Source organism: Rhagoletis zephyria, unplaced genomic scaffold (assembly GCF_001687245.7).
Source record: "Rhagoletis zephyria isolate East Lansing unplaced genomic scaffold, Rhagoletis_zephyria_1.1 Rzeph_scaffold_02533, whole genome shotgun sequence".
NCBI lineage: Eukaryota > Metazoa > Arthropoda > Insecta > Diptera > Tephritidae > Rhagoletis > Rhagoletis zephyria.
In genome coordinates, this window is record NW_016159617.1 from 19,702 (window position 1) to 43,301 (window position 23,600).

Sequence of the window (23,600 nt, forward strand, 5' to 3'; positions counted from 1 at the left end):
ATAACCACATAACCAGATAACCTGATAACCAGGCAAGCGTGAACAACCAAAATAAAAAATATTTCTTGTTATTTTTCTTGAGAGCTGGGTTCTAAGGACAAAAACCCCCAAAAGCCAGTCCTTGTGTGCGCTAATGACGTACATATGTACATTCTCATGCAGTTATAGTCTACATCTTATCAGAAACATCTTATCAGAAATCACAATAATCATTCTAGAGTCTGTGAATTGGCTGTTGGCACAATTAAACAGCGGTCAGTTAAACCATAAAAAGGTCTACCAAGGGTGGAGTGTAAAAGAAGAATTTTCGAGAAGAGAGAGTACAGATATTTGGTGGAAATTATCGATTTATTTCGCTCATCTTTGGCCGAAGAAATTTCACCGCAACGTAATTGCAACGACAGCAGCTGCAACAAATTACTAAAATGCAGACACTTACACTTGTGCGCAGAACTCTGTAGATATAGCCGATGACTGTTATCCAAGGCTTTTGCCAAGTATTATCAAATTTTGAAGCAATGCAGTAAACATATAAAAATGTATACACGACCTCTCTTTCAAAAGATGTATATGTACATACATATGTACATACAAAAAGATGCATGCATACATGTAAATAATTTCCTTTCTCTAAATTTATTTTGATCATAAAGCGCATTTGTGACCCTAAGCCACTTTCAGGCGCCGCTACCAGTCAATCTACTGCACAGGAAAAGAATATGAGAAATGGAAAAACTCTGTGCTCTTTAATATCTCTAGTCTCCACGCCCATTTAGGTAGGTAGGTACATATATGTATGTACATACAAACAAGAACAAAATGATTTTGCACTAATAACACTCGAAAATGCACTGAAAATGACAAATTAACATGAAATCCTTTCCTGTGCTAAAAATATGCAAACTAGCAAAATATTGCTGGAAGTAAAAAAAAAAACGATAAGGCGTGGATAAAACATGGTATGTACAAGTAAATTTTTAGAGAGCCACAAGAAAACTTTCCACATTATTACATTGCAGTTGTTGACAGTTGAGCGGCCTCATAATTTACTTTTCATTGCACAAAAACGCTTTTAGGCATTTTTAATTTTATGTTTTTATACATACATTCATATGTAGGTATGTATGTATGTACTTACTATAAATTTATGTATGTGGGGTAAATGCTTAAGATTATGTAAGAAATACATTTCCAAACAAAATTTCTAATATGGTAGCTGTGACCAAGTGTTAGAGGTGCGTACTCCCACTCCGTAGGACCAAGGTTCGACCCCTTACATTCCTTGACAAAGCTTCTCATAAAATTTCATTGCCGTTCGGAATCAAAACGCAGAAGCTCGGCCAAAAACTTAGCAAAAGTGTAGGCGCATTCATAATGATGAAACGTTTGAATAAATTACACTTTCAAGATTTTATTTTTTTGTAAAATTAAAATAAAAAATATATACATATGTGCCATCTCATACAATATTTACACCTCAATATTTTTTTGGGTGAAATATATTTTTTTACATTCTTTATCGCAATAAAAAGAAGACAGCTATTTTTTTATTTTGTCATGATATTCAAAATTCTCGAAAAAAAAATCCCGAAATTTTGAACTCACGGAGTAGTATCTTTTTTTAATTGTTTGCAGTTAATAAACTATTTGTCGGAGAAAATCAGTTGAGGTATCATAAGAGTGTGAGATAGATTAAAATAGAAAATAATTTGCATTAAAAAATCGCATTTTTTATTTTTTTATTAACTTCGTCATGTTTGATCTTTATTTTTTCAACCTGAATAGTTATCAAAATGGTAATCGGTAATTATTAATTTAAAAGTGGAAATAATGGTAATTATTCATTTAGCAGATTTAAAAAAAAAATAATAATTAATTAAATCGGTAATCATTACAATTTATAATCATTACTTAACAGCTCTGGTTGGTAGTTAGCTGAAAACAAACTGGCTTTTTGTGCGACATCATCATGTAAAAGTAGTCAGTTGAAAGGAACGTAAAGCAGTCCGAGTCTTAGTCAACCCTGGTTGAAAAAAAAGTGAACTTATAGTGCATTTATAGTTAGTTGAGTTTCCAACAGGGTTAACTGATCCCAATGTATCCCGTCTTGCAAATAAAATAACAAATAAAAACGAATGGCCTTATTCATAATAAAAAACACAGTAGCTTCAATGAACAGTATTGCCAAGGAAAATAAATAGAGCGAAAATTTATTTAATACGATTGTTTAAAAAATAAAATAAAAAATAGGTAAATTTATTAACTGAAAAATTTTGTTTAAGGAGCTAAGTAGCTCCGCTCCAGCTAAAATTGTTTGCTCCTTAGCTCCTTTCCTCCGTTGCACCGCTCTGAAGCCCTGGTTTTTTCGCCTTTCCGAAAACCGCCGTTACATGCAGTGTTGCCTTTTTGGTAGATATGTACCAAATTTGGTAGAGTATTTTGCAAAATTTTAAGTTTGCTATCGGTGGACTCTTTTTCTATTCGGTAGATTTTTCCAAAAGGTATTTTGGACTTTATTTATTTCAAAGAGGCGGCAACTATAGGTCGAATAAGTCTAACATATTTTAAATTTATACTTATGGAAAAAGATTTAACTGATAAAAAGCTTGTTGCATTTTTAAGGCAAGATCGTAATTCCTCCACCCGTCAAAACTTCTCTGAATTCCTGATTCAAATCATTTCAATTGGCTTTTGCTGAAGTCAATTAAGCACCAATAAAATACACACATACATACATATATGAAACAAATTCAACAAGGTCTGAGTTAATTTGTATACCCATCAAAACTATCCAACCTAGCGCTTTTAGTTTTTTACGAGTGCCCAACACTTGGTTGGTTTTTTAATTGATCTAAATAACTTTTCGCAGTAGATAAGATGCTGGCATAATTTTTGGACAAGTGGTAGCGCTTCAACAAAAAGAATTCTCTTCCAGTATCCTATAGGGTTAACATTTAATGGATTTACTCTCGGGATAATCGAAATACGCTGAGAGGAAACTTCCGGGATGATTATGAGGCTTCCACATTGCTGGACCAGAATTTTTCGATCTAATGTGATCGAGTATTCATCGCGATTTATCGAATCCTTCATGAATAACTCTTTCTGGTACTTAAAAAAAAAGCAATTTTTTAAACTTACTACTTTTTTAAGGTTTGGACGAGGCCGAAGTCTAAGCGAGTGGACAAAAACTGCATACTCAGAATTTTGAATTGGCACTCAAAATCTTGGCTTAGGGTTTGTAGCCCTCAAACAAAAATATGTTAACCGTTTTACCTTAAGGGTTGCATTTTTAGGCACATTTGTGTATTATAAAACTTGAAAAACACTTTAGTGAAATCTTATTTTGAACCGAAATGAACTGAAAAATTTTTTGGGCTGGTTTTCGGTTCGGTTTCTGTATTCCGCAAAAAAAAGGATCGGTACGTGGTTCAGTTCAAACTCCGAAAAAGTCGACGGTTCGATTCAAAAACTGATTCAGTTCAAAACCGCTTTGCAACCCTGCTTACGATATAGCAACCCACTAGTTACTATCAAACAAGGACAAAGAAAAATAAGCAAATGAGCTTATAAAAATTGCACGTACTGTTAACTTCAACGAGCACGAGAAAGTAGATGACGACGATAAGACCAATCTTGCAGATACTACAAGTATTTTATATGTACCCACGACTATAACACCAACTTTCGGAATTTACTGGGCCAACAATATATAGATATGTATGTACGTACATATGTCATATGTATGTATGTATGCCTAATCTCCTTATTCACCTAGTATTATTCGTTTTAGCAATCACTCATTGCAAACATATAAATATTTAAATCACTTGATATGAGTAAGCACATTAGCGCGACTACGCTGCGTTTCACACCAAGCATTTCCTTCCGGTAGGTGGCGTCCTGCGTTGATCTCTACACATGCTCAAGCGAAAATCAGATCGTTAAGCAAAACGCCCAAACAGTCTGCTGGTCATGTTCGGTGACACCCACAGCATGGAAAAGCAACAACAACAAAAAAAAAATAGACCTGGTGGTAGAGGTTATGTAGTTCCGCAAAAACAGAAACAACAAAACCAACAGCAATTACATAGCACCAGAGTGCATAAGTGCCGTCAACGACCAACCAAACGCACATTATTACACGAAGCGTTTTTCTTGTTTTGCGAACGAGTTTCTAGCGCACAGGCATGCGGGCAGCGCCAACGACAGCGACAACATTTAAGTTGGGTTTTTTTCTGCATGTAAAAAACTTTTGCAAAGTCATACTAACCGCCCTCAATCATGTTGCGACAGCAACCGCAGCCATGCTCACACACCCCAGCGATCAGCAGCCTCATTGACACAAAGGCTCAGCAGAAAACTGCTTGTCCAATGCTGCCCCGAAAATCGTTGATGCTCGCATGCGGCTAGAGACAAATTGCAGTTGTTGTAAACTTCCATTTTTCAATTTTGTGCGGAAAACGCACATAAAGATACAAAAAGCAAATCTAAGCCCTGTAAAGTGAAACTACCAGCAGAAAAGTCGATAGAAAAAGCGAACAACAAGAACAACCACAATCAAACAGTAAAAGTGTTGATGGGAGTGAAATGCAATACATACATACATTCTTACATATGTACATGCAAACATAAGTGTATACATATGGTCATTAGACCGTACCTAAAAAAAAAAATGTTTGCCGTACGCCCTCAGTCTCAAGTATTTTTGAAAGGCAATTTCGAAAAAAAAATATATAGTTCTAGTTTTGGTTTAGTTCTGCAATGTCAAGAACATTCCTACAAAAGAGCCAAACGGGAACAACAGTATTGAGAGCTGTGTGAACGGTAACAAAATGAGAACAAAAGTTCTGAGAACTTTACGTTAAGGATGAGGAGGTCGTCTGTGTGTTGGGATGAAAAATCGTTTCAGTGAGAACCACGATTGTTTTCAACTTCCTGATCGTTTATCATTAGGGTAAACTGTCCATTTATGGAACTATTTTTCCTATTCTGTGCACGAAAAGTTCGTGTCTTAAATCTTTCGTTCACTTTATTTGCATAATTACGTTTCAGTTCTTTTTTGATTAATCTTAATATTCAAACATTTCAAACTAATAGCACGTTATAAGAAAAACTTTGTTCTCGCTTCCTTTTTTCGCGAATATGTAGTTCAGAGAAGATTTGTTCCCGTTTCGTTCTCTGTCAGAAAGTTCCTGAGACTTTAGTAACCAAATTGTTCTTCGTGAGAAAGCTCCTTAGATTTTGTTCCCGTTTTGTTCTTTGCCAAAACGTTCCGGAGACTTATGTTCCCATTTCGTTCTTTTAGAGAAAAAGTATTGGGATATTTTTCACTTTGGGAACGTTCCACAGGATTTCGTTCTTATATAATTCCCAATGAGAACGTTCTCTACAGTTTTGTTCTCATTTCGGTTTTGGTTTTGAAACGTTCTTCTATCATACCTTTTGTTCTCGGTCTCGGTTGTTTTTGAAGTTACCATCCAAAAATTCTTTAGAATCACGGGTGTTCAGCGAACATTTCTTGTTTGCTTGTAAGGTGGTACGGTCTAATGTACATATGTATATACATACATATGACTGCGGCTAAGGGACGTAGGGTGGCACGAATGAAGGCTATAGAAAATTCCAATTTGTCAGGAATTTGTTCAATTTCAGTTTTGTGTTGCTTTTTTCTATTTTTGTGTTTTAGTTTTTAAGGATATAAATAATATTCCCAAAAAAGGCAAAATTGCGGCGCAAAGAACTACGGAGAGACATTGTTGCATATATTTTTATTTAAAGGCGGAACTTGCGTGCATACCACCTTGTTTTATTTTATGGTTCTAGGTTTCTGGCAATTAAATAATACATACATATTGCTATTGTGACGCTAACTAGTACAAATATATGTACATATAGTATGTGTAGGTACTATATATATACATATGTATGTCTGTATGTCCATAAGTAAATAAGGCTAAGTAGGTGAACATATCGAGGATATTATGAAAGTATCTACTTGTCTAACTGAAAACTGATTTGCGTTGCCTCGCTTTGGTTAGAAATAACTTAACACAGTGGAATTACAATGACCGTCATGAGGAGGAGCTGCATTTCACAGATCAATGTGCCCAGCTCTGGATCATTTGGAGTGATTTATATTTTTGTCGGTCGGTTTGGTTTAATAACTTTAATTTGTATTCGATTACATACCTATTTTCTTCTACTGAAACAGGCATTCAGTATTTATGCACATAATGGTAGGTTTGTTCCACACGAGCCCGCGGCATCCCGCGTGTGCCCATTTTACGCTCTAATTACCGAAACAGCCCGGAAAGCATGTGGAACAGAGTTGGTATCGGGCGAACCCTAAACGCCTGATTATGGCAACTTAACTTAACGGCATTAAGTTACGTTAAGTTTCGGCTGTTCAATTATAAGCAACACCCATTTAACAGAATTATTAAGAGAGAGCCGTAAGTTACGTTAGCCTAGCTACCACTGTGTGGGTAGTAGTGAAAATCTGCAAAATCAAATTGGCTACATCAGAAAAAATCGACTGTCAATAAATGAAAATGCACCAACAAGCAACAACAAAATGCAACTGCAAATGTGCAAAATGCGCACTGCCACAAACCAATGGCGGTTGTGAAATTTTGTTTACCCAAAAATGCCACATGCAAAAACAATGGCGGTAACACCGAAAACGACCAACAAAAACAAACAACAACAACAACAACAACAGGTATTAGAGAGGTGGATGAATGAGAGTAAAAGAGAAGGAAATGGCGAAAAGCGCACAAACAACATAAGCAACGGCTAACCAACAGCTGCAGTGGGGAGCATCAACGTCAGCAGCATCAGCAGAAATCAAAACATTTGCATTTATTTAGGGAAAGGCAACAACAGCTACTAGTGCGCCAACAAATAAATACACTGACCATAAACACAACAATGACAGGAGGTTGGCACTTTGTTGATATGCCGTTAGAAAGGGTGGTAGCAAAGGTGGTACAACCGTACAGTGCTATGTATGTTTGTCGCAAAATCCCATTAAGAAAAAAATTAAAACCCAAATTTCGCATACAAAATATTTTGTGTACAGACTAACAATGGAAACAACATTGGCAGCGAGTTTTCCAATCAGGCACAGAGTGGCTCATAGAGTAGAATGCGTTAAATTGCGTTGTTGTCCACCCATCGTTAGTGTAAAACAAATATCTAAATTTTCAATTATGCATGCAAATTAATTATGGGCAATTTTTCATATTTGGCTAATGAGTCAGAATGGTTTAACTAGTTCCTGTAATAAATGTAAATATGTAAGTACATACATACATATCGTCCTTTAAAGTACAAAACCGCGTATCGTCATTCTGCAAAACCGCGTAACTGACATTGGCTGCCAAAAATTGGGTTTGCTCACACAAAATCTAGGCTTAATCCTTATCCGTTCGTCCTGAAATATACTAGTACTTGATAAAAATGAACCATTTTTAAATATGAATGTTTTTACTCTCTAGAAAATAATTTATGCAACCTCACATACGCGGTTTTGCATTTTGTTTATACGCGGTTTTGTACTTTAAACGACGATGTGTATGTAGCTTGTGATGAATGTACACTGGCGGTCGAAAGTGTATGAATGGCGTTTTGTTTTTAATATTTTCAAGGTTTTTCAAGCTAAAATTTTTTTATTATTTTTTATAAAAATGTGGTTAATGCTTTAACAAAAACCTTATAAATCACACTTTCAAACTTTATACAGAATTTAGAAAAATTCCAAAAATTTGTATCTAAATTTCGAGCTTTTTAACTAGGATTTTCATAATTTTTTTTAGTAAAATAAGTGTAAGTTTTGACCGGCTAAAAAATCGCATTGATTTTGAATAATACATTTTTTTTATTTGTGCCGGCTTATGTGTTTTTTTCATATATGTAAATAGCGAAATTTGGGAAAACTGGCGTTGAGTTTTTTTATTTATATTTTTTTTTTTCTCAAACGGGCTTGCCCATATTCTTGCACAAGAAATTCATGTTTATATGGAAAAAAGTGCAAAACGTCAACAACAAAAAAAAAATATTAAATATCAATGCGTTTTTTTGCCGCCCAAAACTTGCATTTATTTTAAAAAAATTTTATAAGCCTGTTAAGTGCAGACCCAAAAACTGTATACAAATTCTAGTTGAAAAGCTCGAAATTTACATAAAAATATGTGGAATTTTTCTAAATTCTGTACAAAGTTTGAAAGTGTGATTAATATGGTTTTTGTCAAAGCATGAAGCATATTTATTTAAAAAAATAACAAAAAAATTAGCTCGAAAAACATTGTAAATTTTAAAAACAAAACACCATTCATCCACTATTGACCGCCAGTGTATATACTAGGGTTGTTGCGAATATTCGCATTCGCATTGGCAACAAGTTTTAGTTTTTTTAAAGTTGTAAACATAACCTAACCTTACAGGTAAAAATTACGATTAGGTTTTTCAAAAAGGTCTAAAAGTACATGCTTTGCAAATTTTAAACCACATTTTATTTTTTTTTTTGCCTAGTAGGATGGGTATTGAATGAAAAGAACTTTAATTTTTCACATATGTACATTCATTTCATTTTTAGGAATTTGCTGGGGGTTTTGGCGGACCTGTAAAATATAGTTACTATAAAAAAATTGTTAAATAAATAGTTTGGTATTATTATTGGGATTCTCCTATACGGGAAACAGAGTTTTCTGGTCGAAAAATATTGGTTTTTAAGAATTTTATACCATTTCTACGAAATGCTGTTTTCCCCCATATAAAATACATGGGAAACTTTGAGCGCTTTGAGCGACCTCTAAATATTTTTTGATTTAAAAAAAAAAAAAAAATAGGGTATATTTTTTTCGGTTTAGAACAATCCTAGGGGGTAAGAGCATAAAAAATGCGACTTTACTTTTTCACATGAATTTTTGGACCACCCAAATGTACAGTGCCGGACAAAATTATTGCTAAAAAAAATACCTGAGATACGCATTCGCGGATGCCTAAAATTACAAATATCATTCATATACATATGTACCTATGTTTGTATACATACATTTGTATATGTACATACATATGTACATGCAAAGCAGACCTAGCGTATTATTTGAAGCATGTATACAATGCATTGTCCATATGTACATACATATGTAAATGTACACACAAATATATGGATTAGTTCATAGTAATAAATTAGCTGCTGTTGTCACCCACATAAATCAATCGATATAGAATGGAATATTAATTGATGCAATTTATGAGAATTTAATGAGACATCGACCAAAAAATTTTATCTTAAATGCACATAATTAATAACACTATGCGACAGTCAAAACCGGGATTTTATGAAACCAACGGGAAATGTTATATCGGTCAAAAACAAGTTATACGTGGCCCGGCGTTTCGCTGGGTCACGTCTAGGAATCGAGATATATCGATTTGAAGTTAGTAACTATCATATAGGGGAAATTGTCCACTTTGGTGGTCTTTTTTTTGACATGACTCGAGAACCACTAGTCCGATTTTGCTCAAACAAATTTAAAAAATTAAAAATTACAATTCCTTTAATCTGTTAATATAACGTTTTTCTATATACTCAACAGTTTTGCCGGTAAAAATAAATGTATGAAGAAAAAAAATTATTTTTGCCTAAAAATTAAATTTTTTTTTTTTTAATTCATAAAAAATCCAAAACGCAAAAAAAGGCAAGTCGTTAAAGTTTAAAAGCGCGCTCCACTTGCTCAGTGAGTAATGCAGTATTTGTTGGAAAAGCTCTTTTGCCACAAACGTAACAAAATAAATTGATATTTTCTGGATAATTTGCACTCATTTCGGTTTTATACTTTTATTACTTTTTCGTCACTTTAAAAAAATCGTACTTTACGCGTTCGGAGACACTTGTTGAATGACAAAAATCGATCAATGAACACCTATAAATACTACGTAAGTTTCTAAAAAGTCTGATTAAAAAGTTGAAAATTTGCATGCGAATTTGCTGAATTTTCGCGAGTTTTACACAATTAGGAATTATATTTTTATATTTTTTGTTGTAGAATGAACCGTACTTATATATGAAATGAGCGGAAAAATATTACAATAAAAATTGTTGCATATATTGTGAAAAATTTGCTGTGCCAATACTTTGTTCCGGCAGTGTAAGTATTCTTTACGCAAATCTTTTTCTCTCCTGCTTGGTTTGATCCCGTATTCGTCGGACTAAATCTAGTAAAACTGTCGAAAAACTCGCTCAGATCGAAAGGGTAACACTGAAAAGTACGGGATTGCTTTATAGTAAAAAATTGTAACTTCTGACAAATTCAACATGACCTCCAAATTTAGCTAGTAAAAGTTGGCTTATTTCGTACGTAAAAACACTTTGCTAATAACCATTTCGTAAATAACCAAAAACAATTAGATATTCATTATAATTCACTCAAACAAGTAATTGAATATTTTATAACATCATTAGCAAAGTGCACTTTTCGTTTGTTAACAATTTGGTTATCAAACACACTACACTAAGGGAAATAATGCATAGTAAAAATGAATACTTTATATTTGATTATCGTTGAAAAATGTTCGTATTTAAAAATAATATTTTCATACAAAATTTATTACGCACGTATTTTACTGTTCACGTCTGAGTATATATGTATATGAGTGTACATATGCACCCCAAGCATGTAGAGCGCCGCTCTGAGAGCGGTGACAACACACATACATACATAGTATATACATGTTTATCCGTACAAATCGCGTGCTGTGGTGTTGATGGATATTCAACATTTGAAAGCGAATTTATATGCCTGGGTGTAGCTGAGTGCGCAAAGATGCTTGCCACAAGTTGTTGATATCCGGAGATGGTCGGGTTCGAATTCCACTGCAGGCAACATGCAAGTTAAATATTTTTTTTTTAGTTTTTGTCTTGTGATTATTCACTTCACGGATGCTTTTTCAGTACGAACGCGGTCATTTTAATATGCGCGTAATTGAATTGAATATTTACCAATACACAGTACTTTCGTTGACGTTTATAGTAAGATCAATTACGTTTCTATTTGATTTTAATATTTTTTTCCCTCAGTGTACAGCTGATTGTTTGACACATTTACCAGCATTTACCATAAAAAAATCTTGGGACTAGAACTGCGAATAGCCACGTCTTGGTTGGAATATCCCTTTCCTATTTCAATAGAAAAAAAGGGTATGACCCATAGTATTAATAATTATGATACCTTTTGATAATGGAGCCAATTTAATTTCGCTGGCATGCTCTGAAGCCGACAGAAAATTAAAATAAGTAACTTCAGGTTCCTTGGTCCCGTCGAGAGGAAGTGCGCAGCACTAAACACTCGACCACAGCGCTACCACTTTTGAGGTTGCAACGTCATGTTTATTTTCCATAAATTCTCCACCAATAAACACCAATTGCTTATTAAGCGATTCTAAAATGATTCCTATTTATTTCACCAGAAATCGTTTTAGTAACACCGCATATTTAGGTGTATGTACTAGCGATGCTAATCCCGTGAATACCGGTATCCCGGTACTTTTGAGGTCCCGAAAATACCGGGATTTGCTTGCTTACATTAAAAACTTGAAGTATGATTTTTGTAAAATGCCGTTTTGACTACAATTAACAACAAGTAATTTTTAAACAAAGAACCAAAACACACTTCAATTCTCATATAAAAAAATATATATATATAGGTATCAGCACGTCGGACAAATTATAAGTTTTTCGATTTAGGGAAGTTTGAGAAGATTGATTTAAGATATTATGTATTTTTTAACCGACTTCCAAAAAGGAGGAGGTTATCAGTTCGTCGGAATATTTTTTTTTTAAGTATGTTACCGCATAACTGTGGACCACGTCAACCGATAATTCTTTTTGCATATATATATTTCATGATCCAATGACATCAAAAACAGGTTAGTATGGGACCACCTCTGAGACACTACCTTTCCGATGCAAAAAGAATTATCGAAATCGGTTGACGTGGTCCAAAGTTATGCGGTAACATACTTAAAAAAAATATATCCCGTGAACTGATAACCTCCTCCTTTTTTGGAAGTCGGTTAAAAAATACCTAATATTTTATATCAATCTTCTCAAACTTCCTCAAATCGAAAAACTTATAATTTATCCGACGCGCTGATAAAAGAAGTTGAAATATTTAGTAATGGAGGAAATGGGGATGGCTTATGACTGGCTTTTGACTGTTCAGCCTAAAAGTGTTGAGACCGAAGTATGTTTTTCATCAGCAAGTTTGGTGATCAGGTCAACATTTGAAGACTCCGCTTTGAATGCTTTGCTGCTCTTACGTACCCATTTTTAGTGCAATAATAACAACACCGGCACAAAAAAAGATATGTGCTTTGAACCAGACCCACCTACCAACATGTATTTCCACCCGCTGAATCTGATTCAATTTAAAAAATTTTACAATCAGTTTATCGCAAATTTTAAATAGTTTTAGTTCATGGTATGTTTAAATGCTTTCAGATATTGAATTTTTACTCATATTCATACAAGTTACGTCTCAGTGTGAGTCCCGGGATCCTGGGATTACTTAAAAAATATACCGAAATCCCGGGATCACAATTTTCCGCATATTTTGGCATCCCTAGTATATACATACACACATATTTATTTACATATGTTTAAAATGCCGATGCATTAATAGTCCGTTTTGTAGAAATTTCCCTACTTATCCCCCCCGGGGCTGTTTCCAAGTAATTATACTACAAAATTTATTTCTATGTAAAATAGTTATACTCATTAACAAATTTTGGGTTGTAAACAAAAACGTTTTGCGGTAATTCGTTGTTATTTGCTGTTTTTATTGTTGCGCTTTGTACGAATATTTTTGCGGAATTTCAAGTTTTGTTATTGTCATGGAAATCGCCAATTACGAGTGCCAATGCAAATAAACATTATGCAACTAATAAAATAGATAGGTAACGTTGGTGGCCATTGACCAATGAAGCGATTCAAACGGCGCCAGCCGCAGGGAACATATTCACAACTCAATGATTTTGTTTGTGGCCCATTGAGTGGTGTGAGGCTAGTAGTCTTTAGCATTTGAATACGCCATGAGTCCCGAATACCACAAAATAATGATAAGCGGAAAAATAAATTTCCAATAAGTTTCCCATTTAGTTTTTGGCAGGCTTAACAAACTGGTAGCAAAGAGAAGATAGGCTATCAACGTATTTTAATATATACTTATGTATGTATGTATGTATGTATGTACTAGTACATATATGTACGCTAATGTGCTGCTATTTGGAATTATTGAAAATGCTTAATATACACCGCAGAAAATTTAAGTTAAAAACTACTTATTACAAATGAAATTTCAAGCCAATCGGAAAAGATTTACATATGTATGTATGTAGCTCTTGCATCTGAAGCGAAATCGGAATTCCTACACAAAAATATGACTTTTTTGTCAATAATGCAATAATTATTGGATTAGTTCGGTTTATTTTCAAAACTTTTTCATGATCCAAACTGTTAAATAAACAAAGGTTTATAGTCAACTTTCTAGTACTTATAGGTACAAGTACAAAGCTTACATTACGAACATTTCAGCGCTAATTCTGCAATTCTGTGTATCGGAATTTTGCTACAAAAAAAGGAAATCGATGTGTGTTTGCAGAAAATATTAGTGGTATGCTGCAATTCGAATCGTATTTTCTAACTTTCGATTTTCGTAACAAAGGCATGGGAAAAAAACGAACGAGTAAGAAATTTACAGCTGTTTTGTGTAATTTTGTACGAAAACAATTCTGTGTCGGAAGCGAAACAAAAAAAGTAAATCGATGTGTGTTTGCAGAAAATATTAGTGGTATTCTTTCAAACTGATAAATTTGCTTTCCGCATATACGTATATTTTTATCTACTGCTTTATATGAACGAACAAAAAGAATGTTTGTTTCGCATTATCGGGAATCTTGGGCCCGGTTTAGTTGTTTGTACAATGTTTATCGTATATATTATATGCACAAGAAAAGTTGTATACCTTTGACATGCGGAAGACCCTCCTCTCCGGCAACACAGAAAGGAGAATTGTACTTAGTAAGGGTTATAATTCCTAAGCGCGGCCGAATGCATAAGCAGCGTTGCCAGGTTGACGTTTTTAACGTCATTTGGACGTTTTTTGTGTAAAAAATTACGTTTTTTAACTTTCCAGTAATTTCTCTCTGTTACTACATCTTGAAAGTAGAACTGTTTTTGAATTATTTTCTTAATAAATCTTTAGAAGTTTTGTGTTTTGCAGCAGCTGCTTCAAAAGATATTTATTCTTCGGACACAGATGACTTAAATATGATGCAAACCAAGTGTACGCGCATTTTTTTTTTTATTCTTGGACAAAGACTGGTTGTGGTAACTTGAGGTAACGAGACTAATTGTAATGTTTGCAATTGCACATTAAAAGCCAAACCAGGAAGAGCTGATCTATTGCAACACGCACGCTCGCAAAAGCATCCAAAAAGCTGTAGCAGCATAAAAAGTCAGAAAAAAGTAGGCGACTTTTTTAAGACTTCATTGAAAATGTAATGAACGCAAAAAAGGCTGAAATATTGCTATGCTCCTTCTTAGCAGAACGTAATTTAGCATTTTCGACAACCGACCACCTAACCAAATGTCTATAAGAAAAAAAAATATATATATATTAAAAATCAACGCGATTATGTAGCCCCTTTAAACTTGCACATTATTCCCTGAAATTTAATGGGCTATCAAACTGCATACTCAAAAAAAATTTAAAAAAATCTTAATAAAAAGTTGAAAATGTAGCTGAAACTTTGCAGATTTTTTATAATTTTTGCACAAAGTTTGAAATGTGGATTTATATTTTGTTTGTTATATATTGAGCTTGGCTTTTATGGAAAAATAATAAACATTAAATAAACAAAACAAAAACAGCCAAAATCGATCAAAATGTTAATGACTTAATCAGCTGATCACAAGTGGATGTATAAAATCATTTTTATATTAACGATCTCAAACCAGTTTACAATGAATTCTAAATGTGCTCTGTCGAAATGATATTTTAATATACCTTACGTACATATGTTCCATTGTATACAATAAAAGTTTAATAAGAACAATTTTTTGTACATGCATTTGGAAAAGACGTTTTCGGGTAGGAAATGACGTTGTTTGAGACCAAGAGGGACGTTTTCTCATGCCGAAGACCTGGCAACACTGGGCATAAGCAAGCGCAACAGGTGGTAGACGTAACAAATTGCATGTTTCCAATGGCTTGGAAGGAGTTGTTATTGCATTAACTGGATTGAGAGCCAGTTCGTCAGGTATAATAGGAGTTATGGCTTATGGTTCAAAGATTCAACCAGAAGCTGACGTAGAAGAAGAAGTACGGTCGGTAGAAATTAGTCCATTTAAATTGGTGATGCCTCTCGTGAATGGCAGCCGGTAAATTCACTACACCGACGTATTCTATGAATTCATGAAGGGTGGAGATTTTTTTTATTATTTAAAATTAGTTTGAAAGACATGGGAATTAATCTTAGTGATAGATTTAGGGACCCATAAGACCCGCGGTATAATTGTGGATGGACGGGTTCGGGATTGAAATTTTTGTCCCGTGCCCATCTCTAGTAGCTATGTATGTAAATAGAGATAGCTGGTAAATGCTAATCTTATAAAAGTAAATTCATGACTGCCAATCTGATGAACGTAATCTGGCGAGTAGCGAGTGAATTCGCTAGTGGCTCACGCGCGGTACTGGACTAAGAAAAAAGTAACATGATTTTATCAAACAGTAGGTATGTTAATGTATGTATGTATGTGTGACAACATCAAGGCGCACGCCACAAATCGGAGGAGAAGCTCGGCCAAACACTAACATATGTGTAAGCGCCAATCTATTATTATTATTATTATAGGTGTGTTAACCAAATTTTGCGCTAAGAAACTTTTTTAACAGAAAAAATATGTATTTTTTAAACAACCTTAAACATATGTTTTGGTTCGAATGACAGTAGATGGGAACATATAATTATTGATTTTTTTTCTTGTTTCTTGATAACGAAAAAGCATCTGTGAAGTGCAGAATGCTAGCTATTATTCATTTGTTACAAATTGGGGTCCCAGTAAAATTCGTATATTTTTTGGTAGTATCGATATGTACTGACTCTCAATGGAATTTTGTAGTAGTTGCTAATTTCTGTATGTATGTCTGCGCATGTTTATGTATGAAAATTGACTACAACGTCTTCGATTAAGCGTCCCGTAATCAGGACTTGTATAAGGCCTCCTAGCAATAACAAACAAGTTTTCAAGGATCATATATAACTACTCATTCCAAAAGCAAAAAAGAACCTTTTTTTGAGAGTTGCCACGAGATCCCAGGTCCAATTGTGCGTGAAGAAAAATTTCAGTCAGAAAAATTTTACAGGAACATCAGAAAGTATGTATAGGTATCTGGTTTCTGTATTTCTCTTTACATATGTACATGAACTCCAGCTGCCCATTTTAGCGGGAAGGCATAACCGCAATTTTTACCCGCTATTATTTTCGTTTGATGTAATCTTTCGGGACGTTTTTTACTGGCTGGGTATTCATTCATGTACATATTCGTTGGCGCATTGTTTTTTTTTTCATAACGGGTGGCTGTTAAGTATAATTTTCTCGTGAATGTACACTTCGATGACAGAAACATTTTCATTTGCTAAAGTTCAACTCCACAATGATGAAGTGTTCTCTCGTTTAATAAGTATCGCAATATTAAGTCACGTACTTCATCTCGCACAAAAACTTTCATTCACATGTTGCTGCGTTTTTTTGTTGCTGCTGTTACCAAGGATAGCCAACTATTGTCATTGCTCCTTTGGTTACTGCTCTTCATGCGACGATTGTTGTTATTTTTTTCTGTTCTTAGCTTAATATCATCTTTTCCGCAATGCTTCTTCTGTTCGAGTGTATAAATATACCAAAATCTTTTTGCAGTAGTACTTATTGTTCATATATTTTTTAATAATATCACATCCTCTTAGCCATTTTATAAATAGCCAATTGGGGAAAAAATTAAGAATGCAGTTTTGTAGCCCATTAAATTTTCGTGTACATAGTAGTATTCAGTAGTTACTAAAAAATCCCGTTGATTTTTGATCATTTTTTCGCTGACGGTGTCATGCATTTTCTTCCGTAAAAAGTATGTTTGTACAAAACTTCAAAGAAAGTTTGTATTTGTGAGAGTTCTGTATTGAATCTGAAATCTTTATTGAGTATTTCTTTCTTATATACATTTTCTAATACTATACCATTTCCAGTTGGACTTTAGAAAGGGTCAATTGGACGTAAGAAAGAGTCAATTGGATTTTAGAATAATCAATTGAATTTTAGAAATCGTTAATTGGATTCTAGACTAGTCAACTGGATTTTAGATAGTGTCAACTTTATTGAATTTAGAATAGTCGATTGGATTCTAGAAAACGTCAATTGTATTTTAGAAAACTTAAAGCGAATTTTGGAACTTTCTACATAAAATTTACAAAGTGCGGTATTGGTCCTTTTAGTATTTTGCTCACGTGTTCGTTATCCACATTCTTTTATATTAAGCTTGAAACACATTGGAAACAACGGGCAACGGACCACAGCTGTCAAATTATTTTAACACTCACTCTTATGTAGGTGATTATTTTGGCGACGAGACGGCAACACTGCGACTAGCCAAAAAAGTAGCTGTGGCCAGATTGGATCTATTTCTATTTTTCTAGCGACAGATAAGATTCTTCCTCTTCTTTTATGTCAAACTAAAACAAATTCATGTGTCGCTCCGGCGTTCAAAAAAATCATGTCGCCGTCTAGATTGGATCGGCGTTTAGATTATGTAGATAAAACCTTAATGTCGTGTCGTGTAGTGATGTCGTTTTCGATGTGTTCAGAGCTTTACACTCATCTAGATCTTCTTCTTGTTCGGCGCTACATCGACCCTATTAAGCTGGCATTTCACGGCACTATTTTATATATATATAAGGAAAATTTGAAAGTTACCTGGCTACGCCCATGTGTATACAGATCGTACATTCCTAAATGTAACCTCTTGTTTAACTTTAATACATATTATATTGTTAAAAATTAATAAAAAGTATTTCTGACCGATCCTTAAACTATATTTATAATTAGTCAGAATAAAATCGGTGTACATATCGTCCCCTCAATATAACAATAGCGTATGTGCTCATACGCCATTATTTTTTTATTGCATATTTAGAATCTCCATCATTGATTCTATGTCTGGTCAAAATTTCGTCAAATTCTACTTCCACAAAGTGGGTCAAAATGTCATTGGAAAAAATGGTGTATAATTTCTTGTTCAAAAATTTCCTTCAAACAAAACAAAAACAAAAACTTTAAACTCAATTTTCTCAAAAACGATATAGTGTATGAATCGTTAAAAATCCAATTAACCCATTCTAAAATTCACTTAACTATTCTACAATCCAATTGACGCTTTCTAAAATCCAACTGTGTGAGTGTGTGTGTGTAGACATGCGTAAATGTTTATTCTTATTTTCATTGTATACATCAGATACCAATGCATTTTAAGTGCACTAAAATTTATGTGTCTTATGCAGAATCAGTGAACCCTAATCAGGTATATTTAAAAGACCATCGCAATGATCTTTGATATTTGTTTAGGTTCACTGTTGACTTAAGTGCATCTAAAACAATTGATGATCGGCTGTCAGTTGCTGCTTGTGTACATTGGTATATTGGTGTATGCGTGTTTCTTTCATACTTATGTATATTCGGGCAGGTTCTGGAATTCACTTCCGAGTTCAAAGCGAACTTGACCCAATTTCACTCGGAAGTGAATTGCAGAACCTGCCGGATTATCTTTATGTTTTCTGTATACACTGTAATTTATGTATTTTGTTCACATTACAATTCTATTGCTTATCATTGCATTTGTCATTTAGTGGACTGTATATTTTTCCTATTTATTTCATAGGTTTACGTATGTACATATATGCATATGTATGTGTATGTATGAATGTATTATATTTCTAAAATCCTATCTCTATAGCGGCAGAGTTTCATGTTCGTATTTTTATGAACAATGCTCGATTTTCTTTTAAAAAAAAATCATCAAAAATCTACGGAATTTTTCAGTAATTACTAAATACCACTATGTATGTTACTAAAATTTGATGGGCTACAAAACTGCATACCTAATTTTTCCCCAAAGGTTTTGAATAAGAAGTCGGAAATTTTCACGGTGATAGTTTTTTTTTCAAATATTTTCAAAGACATGGCCGGAAAAGATGGTTTCATCCTATTTCGGGTATGGGGAATGGAACTGCATCATTAGTTCTTTAAGTTTTCTGCACGCCTTCATACATCTTTTTATTCCTCCAATGGAAATTTTTCAGACGTTATTACCATATTTTATGGCTTCTCTCCTTTATCTGGTTAGCTTTTTCGGCAAATTTTTTTTGTTAAGAACGTCTCAGGCCTTAATATTCGTGAACATACCAAACTCCAGAAAGTAGGTCTTGGACACTTTTACGTGAGAATTTTTTGGTCATATTCGTATTCAGCGACCCCAAAACCCTCGAAATAGTGGGGTCTAGCATCTGGTTCATAACATTTTTTGTTTTTGTGTTCCTGTGTAATTAATATGCAACTGTTTTCGGTTTTATCACCTAAAAGTGTCAAAGACCTCTTATCTGGAGTTTGTTATGTCAACTTTACTTTGCCAAGTAAATTTTGCCGAAAAAAACCAACTAGATAAAAGTTAAAAACCCATAAAATGGGGTATGACACCTGAAAAATTTCCATTGAAGGCAAAATTTTCAAAATAAAAAGTTGTATGAAGGCGTGCAGAAAACTTAAAAAATTAATGATACAGTTCCATCCCCCATACCCGAAATAGGGTGAAACCGTCTTTTCCGGCCATGTCCTTTTTACGGCTATAATAGTGATATTTTTGATGTCAAAATAAAAACATTTTTTTTTCGGTATAGACAATCCTAGGGGATGAAAGCATTACATTTCCGACTTAACTGTTTTTGGACCACCCTAATGTACACTAGGGTAGTTCCAAATGCATGTGAAAAGGTAAAGTCGGAATTTTCTATATCGGAAAAAAATATACCTCTATTTTTTTTTTTTTTTTTGAAATCAAAAAATATTTAGAGGTCGCTCAAAGCGCTCAAAGTTTTCCATGTATTTTTATAAGATAAATATAAAACTTTTCGTTGAAATGGTATAGAATTCTTGAAAATCAATATTTTGCGACCGAAAAACTCTGGTTCCCTTCAGGATACTTTCAATAATAATACGCAATTGTTTATTTAACCATTTTTTAATACTAACGATTTTTTATTGGTCGCCCCTTTGCATTTTTCGGGGTTTTAATGGGTTTTTGGCGGACCTATAAACTATAGTTGTGATGAAAAAATGGTTAAATAAACAATTGGGTATTATTGTTGGGAATCTCCTGCAGATAAACAGAGTTTTCTGGTAGAAAAATATTCATTTTTAGCTATTCTATAGCATTTCTACGGAAAGTTGTTTTTTCCCCATATAAAATACAGTATATTTTGCTTTGCTGCCTTTATGCTTAAGTGCACATTTAAGATACCTACCCTAAAATGCGCATTAGCGGCATTATTTTTAACATTTATAAGGAAACTCCTCCGATATATGCATTCAACATACCTGCACATTGGCGATACCTGCCTTAAAAACTGTGCAACTAGTATCAATTATCAAAGAAAGTATTACGTTTACCTGCACTGGCCCTACAATTACCTAATTTTAGAAGCTTTTATTTATTTTGCTCATCTCGCAAAATAACGAAAATGGCTATCAATTAATGTAGTTATATAGATAATTAGATACCATTCGGTAAAAATTTCGCTGGCAGTAATTTCTACATGGTAAGTGCTCCTCCATTATTTGGTTTCATAGGGATTCGGATACCTTCCTCATTGAAGTAGTAAAGAAAATTCGCTTAAGTGCTTTTTTCGGTTAAGTGCACATGGTTTTTCGTGCAAAGAAAGATGGGCAGCTAAGCAAAATATACTGTACATGGAAAACTTTGGGCGCTTTGAGCGACCACTAAATATTTTTTGATTTCAAAATAAAAAATAAAGGTATATTTTTTTCGGTATAGAACAATCCTAGGGGATGAGAGCATAAAAATTTCGACTTTACCTTTTCACATGCATTTTGGACTACCCTAGTGAACATACATACATATGCACGGACATATGCACTTGTATGCCTGCATATACTATAGTATGCATATTCGTCATAATATTACATTATAATTAAAGAGCTGTAAGCAAATAAATTAAAACAAAAAAAAAAATATTTTAATGGATTTTAAACCCTGACCTGGGCCTCTTCGAGCTAAAACCAATTTATGCACATACATATGCACATAAATGTATGTGTGAATGTATGGGCACAAACTACGACTTAGTATAACTGTGACTGCGAATGCTAGAGTTCTCACGACGGAGACGATGACGATTTGTAGCCTCAACGTGACATGCACACTAAATAGTCAAACCAAAATTATTATTGTATGTTGGCCACATTATACCTACATACGTACTGTTAGCACGGTTGTTTTGTATTTTTTAGTTTTACCTTTCTGACTGCTTTGTAACAATTTACTTACTGCACATGCGTATAAACAAAAACAAATTCAAAAAAATTAGATAAACATTTAATAACAACTGGGTTTTTAACTAGTAAAAGTGACAAGTTTTCCAATTCTCGTGTTTTGTATGCAAATGCAGTAGGAACTATGCCATTGAAAATAAGACTCCAGAAAATATTAGTTTTGTTTTAGGAAATACATTTGCTAATAATAAAATATTATGGTGCCTACACTTTTGCTAAGTGTTACTTGCTTAATGGAGTCTCTAGTTAATAGAAGGGCCTACATTAACCAGTCAAGGAAATATATGGCATTTTATCAAGATATTAAACTTTTCTAACTTTGTCCGGAACGATACCCATACACCGTTGTCTTCTCGCACACGCGCATTTGTTACTATCATACATTTATGAGAACTTATGGGCAAAAATATCTAGCTATGCGTGAATTAACAAAAATAATGCAGTCGATACTCGGAGTGTTTAAAACTCTTAGTTTTCAAAACGCCTATCAAGCAATATGAATTGATTTTATGAATTCAAGCTGAAATGCTGATGGCTTATGGATTAGGTATCTCCTGCTCGAATGTAATATGTACAACTAACTATTACCTCCGATGCCAACAACTTCGTATCCCCAAAAATCTTAAAAAAACAAATTCATTGCTGATTTTTACAATTGCATACCACAATATTAATTATTTCACCACAGTATTCTCGCTATATAGTCAAGTAAAAAACATTTTGAAACTCAAAATAAAATCACATTTAATTTGTAATTTTCAGAAGCCAATTTAAGGGTATTATTACTATTTAATTTATTTTTTTATCTTATTTATGGCTTTAATTTAAGCCTAAGTAGAAGGTTCTATCATCTTCTGTTTTTTTGCTGGACCTTCTAAAATATTTCAAAAAACGCGATTTTCTTGACACTTTGACCTAGTTTTTCTCAAAATCTGGAGCTGATGGAAACCTTATACTTATGGATTCGTAATCAGCACAAAAAGTCTTTCACAAACAGCTTTAACATTTGCCGCAACAAAATCACTGTTACCTTGTGTAATTGCATTACTTAATATGTATGTATATATAAATGAATGTAAGTAAAATTAAAAACATCAACGTTTTTACAGTGTTTCTAATGCGAAATCGGCAGAGTTGCAATTGTGACTAAAGAATAAAATTTTACAAAAAATATACTGCACTCAGGTAAGTTATTTAATTATTTAAAATTAAATATTATCTAAATTCCTTGCAAAAGGCAGCTCATTTCCCGATTCCCCCATCGAGACAAATTGCCCGCAAATTGCGGAATTGCACGCAAGTTGGCATCCCTGATATGTACAGATGCGTGCAACTAATTAACAACGTACCAACAATACCCAACACCCAAATTCGAAATTTTTACTAAACTCCCCTGTTTGGAAAGTATACTTAGATTAATCTGTCAAAAATTTCCATAAAGTTCCCTCATTTGAAAAAATTGCAATTTTTATGCAAATTTGACTAATGCGATGGTGCATTTAATTAGCAACGCGAGTTAAATTCTTCAGAGTTTTGCGAGTTAATTGAATTGCGGTAAGAGTCTTTTTATATTTTTACTAAAATAGTTTATTTACAATGAACTTAATAGTTTTATTTGAAAAACAATGGGTAAGCGCAAATCGTGTAGCGAGGAAACTAGGGCTATTATCGTGCAGGGCGCGGTAGTGCGCAGAAGTCCCTCCCCTTGTGTGACAACATCAATGCACACGCCACAAATAGGAAGAGAAGCCCAGCCAAGCACTAACAAATGTGTTAGCACTAATCTATTACACTGGTCTACAAGGGTTTTGCGAATAAGACGGGACCTGGTGTTTCCGAACGGATTTTTCGTGCTGAACACGAATCTGGGGTCCAAAACTTCCCATCACGTCACGTTTTCGAGAAAAAAGGGGTTGAAACC

General features: G+C 33.8%; 1 protein-coding gene and 1 long non-coding RNA gene across 2 annotated transcripts in view; one reads left to right on the plus strand and one right to left on the minus strand.

Moving 5' to 3' along the window:
- The window catches only part of LOC108367091 (clavesin-2), a 34,369-nt gene that overhangs the window by 3,155 nt on the left and 7,614 nt on the right, over positions 1-23,600 (plus strand). The gene's annotated exons all lie outside the window — the stretch shown is intronic.
- LOC108367092 (uncharacterized) lies at positions 1,464-18,363 on the minus strand. Its single transcript, XR_001848203.1, has 3 exons — positions 18,184-18,363; positions 7,195-7,200; positions 1,464-1,476 (listed from the first exon to the last, which is right to left on the minus strand). It is a non-coding gene; the product is annotated as an uncharacterized LOC108367092 (long non-coding RNA).